Raw genomic sequence first — 12,952 nt, forward strand, 5'->3', positions numbered from 1 at the left:
CTTTTCTTTTCTCATCTTTCATGTCCTAGAAATGGTTAATTTAAAACAAAGCTTACAAAATAGTGGCAAGTTATATATCCCGTACGTAATAAAGTGGCAGATTTTTGTTTCCTCTGACCTCGGCACGATACAAGATTTATGACAAACATATTCTCGTAAATTCTCGCATAGCAGTCAATTCTGTCAGAGATATTTGTCAAGTACCAAGATAAATTATTCGTTGGTCTGCATTCTAGCGCAAACGAGGGTATTTACATTCTAGGAGTACATGAAGATAGAAAATACGTACGCCTATATAATTCTACAGGCCTAGACAAAAACTTGAGTAGTTTCACTGCAATAGCAAAACCAGAGGAAGCCCTGTTGGTTTCTGCAAATGATCCCTTGTGGCCGACCCCGTAAAGACGTTTGGTTTTCAACTTATGCCTTTCATGCTAGCCACTGCTGATTGCCAACTGTGCAATGCTCTAGTGACAGGGTACGGTTTGTTTAAGTTTCTAGTGTTTATCTTGCTATTTTAAAGCATTAGTAAGTGGCATATTTAATTCATCAGTATTGTTTTCCCGTTTGTCTATTTGATTTTCTCGTCCGCACATTACAGGTTGTCACGCAAGTGTCTAATTTTCAACCCGGTGTAAATATATATGATGTGCATAGTCACTATTGTGCTGACAACGGGCCGTGCAGGTACAACGGTCAGTCCAAAAGTCGTCCCTAGTTACCATTAGGGTAACGGTACTCGGTTGATTAGACGGGCTGCTTTTCTTGTTGTCACTTGGGCAGTCAGATAAGCTTAGATACAAAATGTGACACTCGCAAGAAATTTCGTGTGAACTTAGCAGACATTTTTCATGCACAGTTCCCTATTCTTGCGGATAAAATCATCTATTTTCGTTAATAATTTCACGCATTCCTTTTTTAAAACTATCGTAATCATGCAATCGATCACACAACTACAACTGGTCTTTAAGACATTCGTCTATGACTGGATCAATTTACCTTAAAGTTGGTACAACTGCAGGTTGTATTATAAGATGGCAGCGTCGTGATGTTCCAGATTACCATTCTCATTCTACCCTCGTGCCAAGACATACAGGTATACATCAGTTTGTTTCAAGATATACTAATACGGCCATCTGGTGGTCATTTTATTGTAATTTTTGTCTGTCAAGAGCCATTACTCAGAAATTTCGGGACCGATTGCAATAAAACTTGTCACAATGGCGTAGTACCACGGAATACAGATGCACGTCAATTTTTTATGCGATATAATATGATGCAATAAGGCTGGTTGCTATTTTTGTCATTTTGTCAGGGTGGAGCATTACTCAGACAGGAAAGGCCAGTTTCATTTAGACTTGGCACAAAGACAAGGTACTATGATATATAGCTACGACTATTGCATACCAATGCTTACCAGTCACATATTCTAATTGACTATCATTTTGACCTAATTTCAGTTTCTTCTTATTAAATCACATAGATTATAAATGGGGACTGTGTCATTTACAGTGACTTGTTTTAAGAAAGTGACGACAGTGTACAAATGTGGGAAAAGGTTAAGACCCTGAATTGTAAGAAGGAACTGGGAAATAGATTGATTCAGGAGAAGAAATGAACCACACAGTGACTATCATTGATACCCTACACCTTCAGTTGTCTATCTCTGATTTCTACAAAAGTCTACCCCCCCCCCCCCCGACAGAATTAAGTACATTTTCGATTGCATTCGAACTCGTAATGTCTAACACTCAGACGTTTGGTTTCAGCTTATGTCGGCGTTGCTAGTCACGGCTGACTGCCAACTGTCCACATCCAATTAATGGCTAGCAACGATGGACCGTAAAGTATCATTTCTGGTGACTGTTAGGAGGAAGTTCAACCCGTCATTGTTTTTTTTTCCCTGACTGCATTTATATATCATGGCTTTTAGAGAAAACTGAAGGGCCATCTTTTTAAAGTGGCTAGCAATGTCTGAGTTTCGCGTTTGAAATTTTGAGTACGTGTATATGACACATTTTTGGGGGATATGTTACTATGAACACGATTGGAACTAATTTTGGATAATTGGATCTCTATATTTTCAAATTTCTCAAAAATTTTTGGTGCCCTATAGCTGAATGTTGTGTGATATTACAAAAAACTCATAAAAACAAGTGTGTAACTTAAAAGGAAAAGCAGAGGAGCTTACATTTGCAGATTTAATCGACATTACTTCACCATCCAATTATCACAAAGTAGTTCCAATCGTGTTTATGAGTATGTCAAAGGGATTTTTGAGAGTGTAGAGCTACAAATAGTTTTAGTTCTGTCTGAAGATTGCAGGATGCAGATATCATTACTTTGTACTGGAAGTAATTGTTTTATCATCTATAACGCTCTGCGTATATATAAATATATATATATATATATATATATATATATATATATATATATATATTATATATATATATATATATATATTTAGAGGTTATAAACGGCAAGCGAGGGTATTTGGTTGCGGATATAAGACCTCTGGGGTGAAAATTAGCATATTTGGCGGGAAATAATCACCGAGCGAAGCGAGGTGATTATTTCACCCAAATATGCTAATTTTCACCCCAGAGGTCTTATATCCGCAACCAAATACCCGAGCGCACCGTTTATAACCTCATTATAATATGCTAAAGTTAAAAACAAGTGGGCAGTTTCGTTATTTAGGGCCAAAGTTGGAACGAGAGTTCAGGAGCGCTCAGTCTCATACAAACTCTAAAAAAGAACGTTTCAGAACGCGCGCGCGTGCACAGTTGAATTCATAAAATACGGTTACGCAACGCATCGATATCGCGATCAGACATCGAACTTGAGGAATTTTACTGATAAAAAAAACTCTCAAAAAACTTTAAAACTCATGTTGTTGTTACATAGCCTCCGCTCCTTACAGAAACTCTTCATTTGTTGGTTCGTCAAGCTGCACTAGACTAAAATTTAACAATCAAAATGAATCTGAAGCCATAGACTTGTTCGACATTATGGCGCGTTAAGCTCTCAAGTTGGCGTTCGAAATTTGCGCGAGCTCAAAAATGTTACGCGGCGCGCAGGTCTTCTTGTTGAGAATATAAACCCCGCCTCCAGCCAATCAGATTGCCGGATTCCAGCTAAGCATATTATAATAGTTTGTATTAACATTCGGATCATCGGGTCAGGAATCGGTAGCACTGTAAAGTTGTGGCTATTTGCTTCACTGTGACTTTCAACTGGATATGGAGTAGAATATGGAGTGTTAATTGGGTCAATTAACAGTCAGTTAATTGTTGCTTCCATCGACGTCATATGCAAAGCAGGCTTAAAACAAAAGCCTTTCAAAGATATTGACAGCCAGCTAAAGGTTACCATGAATGCGTAATGAGCCTTCGCTACGCAGAAATTGCGTTCTGAAGGCCCTCTTATCCGGTCAAAACGTCTTGAGGTAACCTGTCATGGGTAATTCTGTTTTGGTGAAATTGTTGACATGTCAGTTGTCGTATAGGAATTTCAAATTTTCAATTTTAAAGTATGAATACAGTATTTTGAATGAGCTGTGAATGTATTTCACACTAGAGAGCTCTTTTTACAAGTTGTAGCAAAAAAACCTAATGTGCACAGAGTGTCCGAGAAGACCTGCTCTTTTATCGTTCAAACCATAATAGCACAGTTAATAATGACAAAAACTGCATTTTGTTAAAGCCTCATAGCTGTAACTCTTGAAATTTGTTGACCTCAAAATATCTTCCTATTCTCTCCTGGTTTTCTCTGAATTCTACCCTCTGAAGGGATATGGGCTTTTACTGCATTAGGAAACCATTCCTTTGTGAAACATTTGACAAGTAAATTCAAATTTTAACTGTCATTTTGATTTACTGCCATTTTCAAAAATTGGTAATATTACAAAGGAAACAGAACATACAATGTCACAGTTGAAAACATTCACCCCTATGTATTACATTGGACTCTTTGCAGTTTTTATGAACATTTCAGTGCAGATATGCATAGTATCCACGGTTTTTGCTTTTTTTGTTTTTTTCATGGGGCTGCGATTTAGACACTTTCAGATTTTTATTTTTTTCTCAATTGAACACGTCCCAAACCCCAATAAAGTATACATTTTCTGAAAGCCCTGATAAAGAGCTATCCGACCAAGCACAGTACACGGTCATTTTTTGCATAGGAGTCACGTGACAAGCTTTTGCTGAACCTTCCAAAAACGGTTTTAACCCCGCCTTATGCAAACACGCTGCAAGATTTCCGGTTAGAATTTCTTCATTGACAAGACTTGACAATATCCTTGAAAACCGTGTCTGCGATTTTCTTTATATGCCTTTGGTTTTTTTTTTAATGCGCTCTTAAAGGTGTTAGATGAAGGTGCTTTTCAAGGAATTTTAATTATCACGCCATATAATTTGAATGGAGCCTCCAGGAAAAAATCGCAGACACAGTTTTGAAGGATATTGTCAAGGCTTGTCAATGAAGAAATTCTAACCGGAAATCTTGCAGCATGTTTGCATAAGGCGGGAAAAACCGGTTTTTGGAAGGTTCAGCAAAACGCTTGTCACGTGACTCCTATGCAAATAATGACCGTGTACTGTGCTTGGTCGGATAGCTCTATATCAGGGCTTTCAGAAAATGTATACTTTATTGGGGTTTGGGACGTGTTCAATTGAGAAAAAAATAAAAATCTGAAAGTGTCTAAAAGGTATGTAGCTACCTTAATCACAGTGTATTTCTTATCTTGTTCAAAATTGCACATACAGTCCAAGCGGGTAGTTAATAATAGGTATACACACACCTAGTACATTCTCACAAACTTACTTTAGCTTGAGGGACTCGGAGCTTTAACTATCATTTTGCTTATTAAAAAAGAACACCTTTATTTGAAACCTGTTGAGAGAAAGGAAATAGTTCCATCTGTAACCTCCACAAATGTAATAATCTCCACAAATGTAATATCAACCACAATTGTAATAAAATCAACCACAAATGTAATAAAATAGTCAACCATAAATGTAACAACCTGCAACCACAAATGTAATAAACAAATTAACCATAAATGTAATAAAACTCAACCATAAATGTAATAAAACTCAACCATAAATGTAATAAACTTGAACTTGCATATGTGATCATTTGTTTATCAATGCACTGAGTAAATAATAACTGTAATAAGACTAGTGTAATGTTATTGCATACTTTCCTGAAACTAGGTTTTCTTTCCGAAACACAGAATAGAATACTTTGAGAACGCTATCAGAAAACGGCGAGGTACTGATCAAACCGTTAGATAATGGAAGTGGAACAGCAGTTCTAGACACTGATAATTACATAATAAGGAAGCGTCAAAATAACTCGTCAGCCAGTGATACCACACAAAGTTTATGACAGATGACTCAGAACAAATAACAGAGAAATATAAAACCTTATAACAGAAACTTACGACACAAAACATGGTGACGAGAACATATATTTCAATCTAGTAAAAAACAATACGAACACTACCTTGAACACAGTAGAACAAAATTAGACATCCTGGCATCCCTAGTGAAGGAACAAACTTCAAGTGGGACAACATAGGAATACAGACAATCTATTGATTATTCCACACAATGTATCCACTGAAGACGAATTTGAGGCAATTGATTAAGAAAGTACGGCAATTTTCGAAAAAACGGCGTTAAAGGATCGTAGTGTTATACAGTCTTCCCCACTCTCATGCTGGAGTAGAGACTGCACTGACATTCATATTACAGCTGTGTCTCGCCGTGGCCAATCAGTTCTATACACAAAACAGTGAAACGTAAAATACACTTTCAAATATACATACAACACACTAAACGCAAACAATAAGATATGAATAATGTGTGGAGTTGCTTTCCTTATTACATAGATCAATATTTAAGGGCTAATTCCTCAATTGCAACGACAAAATAGATTTATTACATTTATGGTCGATAAGTATTAGATTTATGGGTGATTTTTTTATTACATTTATGGTTACCATTTATTACATTTGTGGTTGATGTTTTTATTACATTTATGGTTGATTTTTATTACATTTATGGGCGATATTACATTTATGGGTGCATTTTATTACAATTGTGGTTGATATTACATTTTGGAGATTATTACATTTGTGGAGGTTACACCATCAATGAAAATGAAAAGTATCTTTTCATTTTTCTGTAGAGAAAATATGTCACTGTATCAATGTATTGTGAAATATTAGTGCATATCGCTTTCTCATTGCAAACATCCATATATCTCTGCCATACTAAAGTTATGCGCCCGAAGGGAGCGCCCAAAATGCAACTGAATGATGCAATTTGTGGCTGGTACGATGCATTTTATGCAAGTATGAGCCCGTGTTGTAATTCAAAAAAACAATGACCCCTGTTGAGTATTTCAAAAACATGGTGACCCTCCCATCACCAAAGTCAGAAATATGCTGACCCCGCATGGATCCACTGCCCTGCGACCGAAGAAACTGACCAGTTCCTAAGGCTGAGGCCCTGCACCTCAGGGCAACTGTATGTGTTTAAAATGGTGTTTATCATGTCAGTCGTGTGTTCGCTCATTGTCTTCGAACAATCAGTTGCTTAGGCCTTATATTTTCCGGATGGCCCATTTATTGATCGTCTACGTTGATATATTTGTAACCACTGGGCATGGAAGCATTGTTGTGATACATGCATTGTCCCAGCACACAAGGTCCATTGTAGGGAATTGAACTGAAAATTCCGCCCTCTAGGATTAGACCGCGCATTCTTACTCGGCAATGTCTTTGTCCAGCCGGGCTAAACCCAGGGCAAAACCGGTTACACTTCGTCCTGGTGGTGGCGCCCTCCTCAAGTCCCGTATTTTCATGTACATTCCTTTGACTCAGTTTTCAACGCACCAGTCGACAGCGGATCAAAGATGCACAGTCACAGAAACAATTCTTTTTACACTTCAACGGTGTCGAGTAAAAGCGAACAGAGTAATGGTACTAGAGTATGTACACACGAACTCTTTAATTTTGTATTTTACATATTTGTTGTTGTTGTTGTTGTTTCTCTCTATTTATTTTGGAGAAGCCAGTTCGTCGCCCTGCAGACGAGTAATAATGTATTCGATACGGTGACATTCATGACCTAATCTAATTAAGTATGGACCATTGGATGAATACTTAAGTTATAAATGGGGTTCAATAAAATTCTTTAGAAATAGTTTCCACTTTCCTCAAACCATCATTCTCAAACTAGGTTATTGAGTAATGCAGTTAGGACCTAACCATTTATAAGTAAGTTCTCACTATTTTGCCTTTCAAAACTAAGGAATAATAATATTATTCTATTTCTATTATATTATTTAATATGATCTATAAAAATTGAAGTCCGCAATTTGCTTTGGTTGATTCAAATCAGCAGTTTTTCCTAGTGATTAAGGACGACCGTTCGGAATTTTTGGGCAAATTGACGTCAATGACGTTATGCTAAGGACATGTCCGCTTCTTTTTGAGCAGAAATTGGCAAACTCTCAAACTCTGAGGGGAACTCTCCCAACAAATTTCACAATGTATTGTCGCAGTTCATATACATCAAAGCCCATGAAAACTAATAATACTGAACAGCATGAACATGAGGTGTGATACAAACACACCAATAACCTTGTCTATTCGGGCTATAGCGCCCATGACCAGTTAATAGGTGTTCACAACAGTATTGCAACCATACAGGTAATTTCTAATGAAACGTGATGAAAGTCAACGTGTCTTGGTTATTACTTCAGGAAATTCAACGTCGGATTGATCATTGGTAACAATGATTGACAGTTCTGTTTATTTTGAACCAAGTTTAACACAGGGCTTACAAATTATTGTCTTAAATATTTTGTGTCATGTTCAGAAATCGAGCATTCACTAGAACAAATAACTCCCACTTTTAACAAGGTTCTCCGTCTGTGCACCTCTCTCTCTCCGAAGGTCGCTGCGGCCGATGACCGAAGGTCATTGGCAGGGGGGAGAGCTCGAGAGGGGAGATGTGCCCTCCTCTCGAAGGGGGGTTTTAGGGGGTCTTCTTCTAGAAAATTATGAGATTTTATGGTTTTTTACAGCTATTTTGTGGCTTTCTAGATGCTTTTCTATGCATTTTAGGATCTAATTTATTCAGCATTTTATCAAGTTTGATAGCTATTTTTGTGTAAAATCATTAAAACACAAACAGTGAAACAAAAATCCAAGGAGAGCAAGTACCAAAAAGCGACTGAGGAAGAGACCGCACACTGGTTTCGAAACATAGCGTCAAAGGATCACGCTGTCATTTGACAGCCAGGTTACGGCTACGTATCAAGAGCCACACATACACAAACAAACATAAACACAGAGAACTACACAAATAGTATAGGCGATGTGTGGAGCCGCTTTCCCTTTATTACATTTAATAAAAATAATATGAATCGAACAGTGAAAATTTTCTCATGTGATCAGTATAGTATACAACAACACCGGAGTAAAATTTGTTGAACCAAACTTAGAGTCGGAGACGCTGAAGCCACGCTTGAAAGTGGAGACTGTACAGCCACAGTCACCATGAGTACGGCATGAAACAAATTAGAAACGGGAAAAAAGTCCAACATTTTTTTCAAGCTCGTATGAGTATTTTACGACTCATTCGACTCACTATTCAAGATAAAATATCGTTCAGCAAATTAGCTTTACCCTTGGTGATTCAAATCGTTTCTCTTGCTGCTCGATCGCCAGAAATGACTACATATGTTCTCCACCATATACTAGCCTCATGGCATTATACGGTTCATTCAGTTGACTTCGTAAATCCGAGATTGCAACTACGTAAACGTCCGTACTCCATTGTAAATCCTTATCGTGGCATAAATTCTTGACTTTCAAGAAATTTGAAACAATTAAAAATTACCTCTTTTCTTTCCTCCCGACCCCCCCCCCCCCACATAAATCAAACAAAGTCGTCGCCGGCCGCTTGAAATGGTATAAGGTGAACCAGTAGTACACAATAGACGAATCACAGGATCCGACATTTGACGATAGTGGACAAAAACCAATCAGATGACGCGACGCATCAATGTCAATCGACTTGATTGGACAATTAGATCATAGCATTATCTGACTCTTGAGTGAAGCTTTCGTATGATGCGGAAGTAAGTTAGCGAGGCAAGTTCGCGGTATAGATTCATCCTTAATTGAAGCGTAAATCACATTTTCACATGTAACTTTTTATAATTCTGTGTAAAAGCCGATCATAAAGGGTAAAAGGAAGGATCGGTGTTTGATTTCAACCGGCGATCGTTCCGTTTTCTATGTAAACGCCGATAATAAGGGTGAAAGAAGTAATATCGATATATGTTTTCAACCGGCGATCCTCCGTTGTCAGGCGGCGATTTTTCGCCGCCTGACGGCTGTTAATGAAAGCCCTGCCTGATAGCCATGGCTGATGTCAATTGTACTACACTCAACTTAATGGCTAGCAACGGAGGACAGTAACAATGTCATTTCTGGTGATTGGTTGGGAGGAAGTTCAACTCGTTATTCTTTTTTTCCCAGACGGCATATTTAGCGTGGCGTTACGTGAAGTGCCTTCGCAAATGCTGCACCTCTATAATGGAATCAGCCCCACCCCCCCCCCCCCCGATGTTAGACATTGTGATAACCTGGTGATTTTTAAGACAAAACTGAAGACCCATCTTTTAAAGTGGCTTACAATGTTTGAGTTTCGCGTTTGAAATTTTGTCGACGTGTAAATAAATACATTGTGGGTGTTTCACTGGATTTTGTTACTGTCATATACAGCGCCAATGAACTTTTAACGGAAATATGACGCTCTGCAAATGCTCGTATTATTATTATTATGACAAATCACCTGCTTTAATTATGAATAGTTTAATGTTAAACAATAGCACAATTAGCTTCCTGTAAATGTCGTTTAAAGACGACGTAACCAACTGGAATTTAACTGCAGGCAAATGCATGATGTCACGCTTTTCCCTTTAAGGTAGAACGCACCTCGGGACAGATATTCGGACTCTCAAACTTTTACAATTCTCTTCTGATATACCACATGTGGGGGTTCATTTTAAAGCTCTTGGTGTAAGAAAACTTTTCACCGTCTTAGTTTTTCGAAATTCGAAAATTTTATTTTTCTCCATAGAGTTAACAAGGGGATGGCGGCCATTTTGAATTTCAAATATCGGTAAATCTTGGGTAATTTGTTTTTTTTCAGTACCAAATTTTGCACGGTGACCCCCGATTTTTATTCTTGATTTTGAAAGAGAATGGTTGAAAGATTCTTTGTGGAACGCAAGAGTTTGAGTCTTTCACTTTCGCGGTGCATACTACCTTAATGGACACTGTGACCCTAAGTTTTACATTTTAATATTTGTACAAGTCATTATTTTCTCCTTGTCCCGCTACACGTTGTCATGTCCAGTGTCTAATATTCAACTCAGAGTAAATGTGTATTGCCACTGTTGTCTTGACAACGAATCTTGTACATATAAACAATCGGTCCATGCCCAAATTAAAACAGTCGTGCCTAGCTACAATTGTGATGACAGAGCTTGGTGTATCTGTGATTAGACGCGCTGCTTCTCTTGTTATCGCTCGGACATAAAACCCAGGATATTGAGATAAGTCTCAACACTGAATCACTTAAGAAAGTTTGTGCACACTCAGCTCGAAGTAAGTAATGCTTTCATTTACTGTTCCTTTGTATGGACCTCAATCTCAACATAGAAAATCTCACTCTTTAGACCATCTTGTGACGGCAGTTCTACAACTATTATCTTCTCAAAGCCAAATCCTGTTTGTACATAATTTGATGAACTATTTTCGTTAAAACTGTCGTCGTCGTGCAATCAGCAGACGTTGTCATGTTGAAGCCCATCTAACAAAGATAAAAATGTACACTGTAGGTGACAAAAAGAACTGAAAATATGGAATGGTTTGACATAAAGATGCTTTCAGACATGTGTCCAAAGTGTTTTTTGATTATTTATTTTCGTCAGACTACTATTTTGTACGAACACCGCACACATTGGCACACTGTTGCCAGGGACTTTGTGGTATATCTCGATATTGTCGACATCACAAGGCACACTAATGATTACCTGAACAGTCGAAACACTAATGGGCTTTCAACAGCACCGAAGAGGGTTGACAGAATCTATAGAATCTAGTGAATCTAAAAATCAAAGTCATATTCATAATTTTTATTCGTCATTACGAAGATTCGTCACTGAAGCAACACGTTTCCTCCGAATGTTGTTGCAGAAAAAAAGACAGCACATCATTTAGCTGTCTCAAAGTAACAACAACATCTCCAGTACTGCAGACGATACCATCCAAACAGCAATGAATGCCAGGCAAATAATAGCTGCTAAGTGGCGCTCACCATGCTCAGAGGTTATCAGCTCGTGGAAGGCTGATGGTGTGATTCGCCAGCAGGAGAGAGTCGAGCTACGTTACCTTCATGAGAAATTTGCCGCTTATTTGGAAAAAGTTCGAATGATGAAGAATCAAGCTAGCATGCAGGTGAGGTGCATTGGACTAATATTTACAACACTAGCACTGACGACTGTACAGACTTACAGTGTACATATTTTGTCAAGCACGTCTGGTAATTTTAAGGGGGCGCTGCATCCAACACAGCGTATTTTGCTCAAAAATCACTTTTTTGCAAATGTTCATAAAATTTTAATTAATTTATTAACCCAAGATGAAGATATTGGTTGGTCACCTTTTAGCTTGTCAAGCAGTCGTAAGTAGCGTGATAACGAAGTGATTTATGCAAATGTATGCAAATCACCCCGATTTCCTGCTTCTTTTTCCTCCCATTTTCAAAATTTCAAAAGAATTTAACTACACTCTGGCTGGGTCAAATTTTCTGAAATTTGGACATTATATTCTTTACTATAAAAAAACGACCATTTGTTTGGCAATAAAATTCTTACATTTTGAGTAAGAGGCATTTTAATTTTGCCTATCATGATTTTAATCACTTTTTTGAGTATCAGTCTTTCAACCCTTGTCATTTTAGAATATGAAAAATAAAATAGCCGTGTTTATACATAAACTTATACTCTTCTTTCAAGTGAAATATTACTTTTAAGAAAATACTATCAAGTTTTTGACTTACATTAATCTTTATCATTAATACAAAATTCGAAGTTTTTTATTCCAAATATACACCTACTTAATCCTTCGAGTAAAGTAGTGCTAACATACTAAACTTACGAGTCTCTGCTTTTTGAAAATATGCAGTATAAGGGGGTTTCCTTGTATCTTTGATAAGAAATATTGCGTTGAAAAAGCTGTGTTGGTAACATGCAGCTCCATCTGAAAGCAATGTTTCCTTATTAAGTAAATTTTCATTAAAACGCATACCGGCTATCCGACAGCAGTAAGGTTGATCTATGATGGTGAAATTACTCAGAATAGTTGTCAATTTGATCGTCCTTCGGCATTCTTTTCCTGTTATCACCTGTGTGGAAGCTTTGCGTGTAATTTTTGAAACTAGATTAATATGGAAATCGATAGCTCGTTAGAATTTTTCATGGTGTTGTATATGGATAGCAATGACGTATGGATGACTGAACTAACAGACGGACAGACTGCCAGTTTGGATTGAATGGTTAAATGGGGTTCATGAAAAGTTGGAAGATTATAGGTTTTCTGTTGGTGGACAAACTGCTCGGTGAAGGGACGGACTGGCGAATCAATAAAGAAAAAGAGAAAAATAAAATTCTGGATAGTGCACTTCTGCCGATTACAGCTTTTGTGGAGTCCTTCATAGTAACTTTTTAATTTAAATCCCGTTCAGCTTTTTGAGTTTCTCTTACTTAGTTTTCAATGATTCATCATAGTCAAAAGTAGATCAGATAAAAATTTGAACAAATAATATGTTGTAGTCGCATAGCTTTTTGTAGTCCTGTA

The 12,952-nt window shown here is 37.5% G+C and overlaps 1 protein-coding gene across 1 annotated transcript in view; it reads left to right on the plus strand.

Moving 5' to 3' along the window:
* The window catches only part of LOC139148535 (myosin heavy chain, skeletal muscle-like), a 48,883-nt gene that overhangs the window by 17,392 nt on the left and 18,539 nt on the right, over window positions 1–12,952 (plus strand). The gene's annotated exons all lie outside the window — the stretch shown is intronic.

Source organism: Ptychodera flava, chromosome 13 (assembly GCF_041260155.1).
Source record: "Ptychodera flava strain L36383 chromosome 13, AS_Pfla_20210202, whole genome shotgun sequence".
Taxonomy (NCBI): domain Eukaryota; kingdom Metazoa; phylum Hemichordata; class Enteropneusta; family Ptychoderidae; genus Ptychodera; species Ptychodera flava.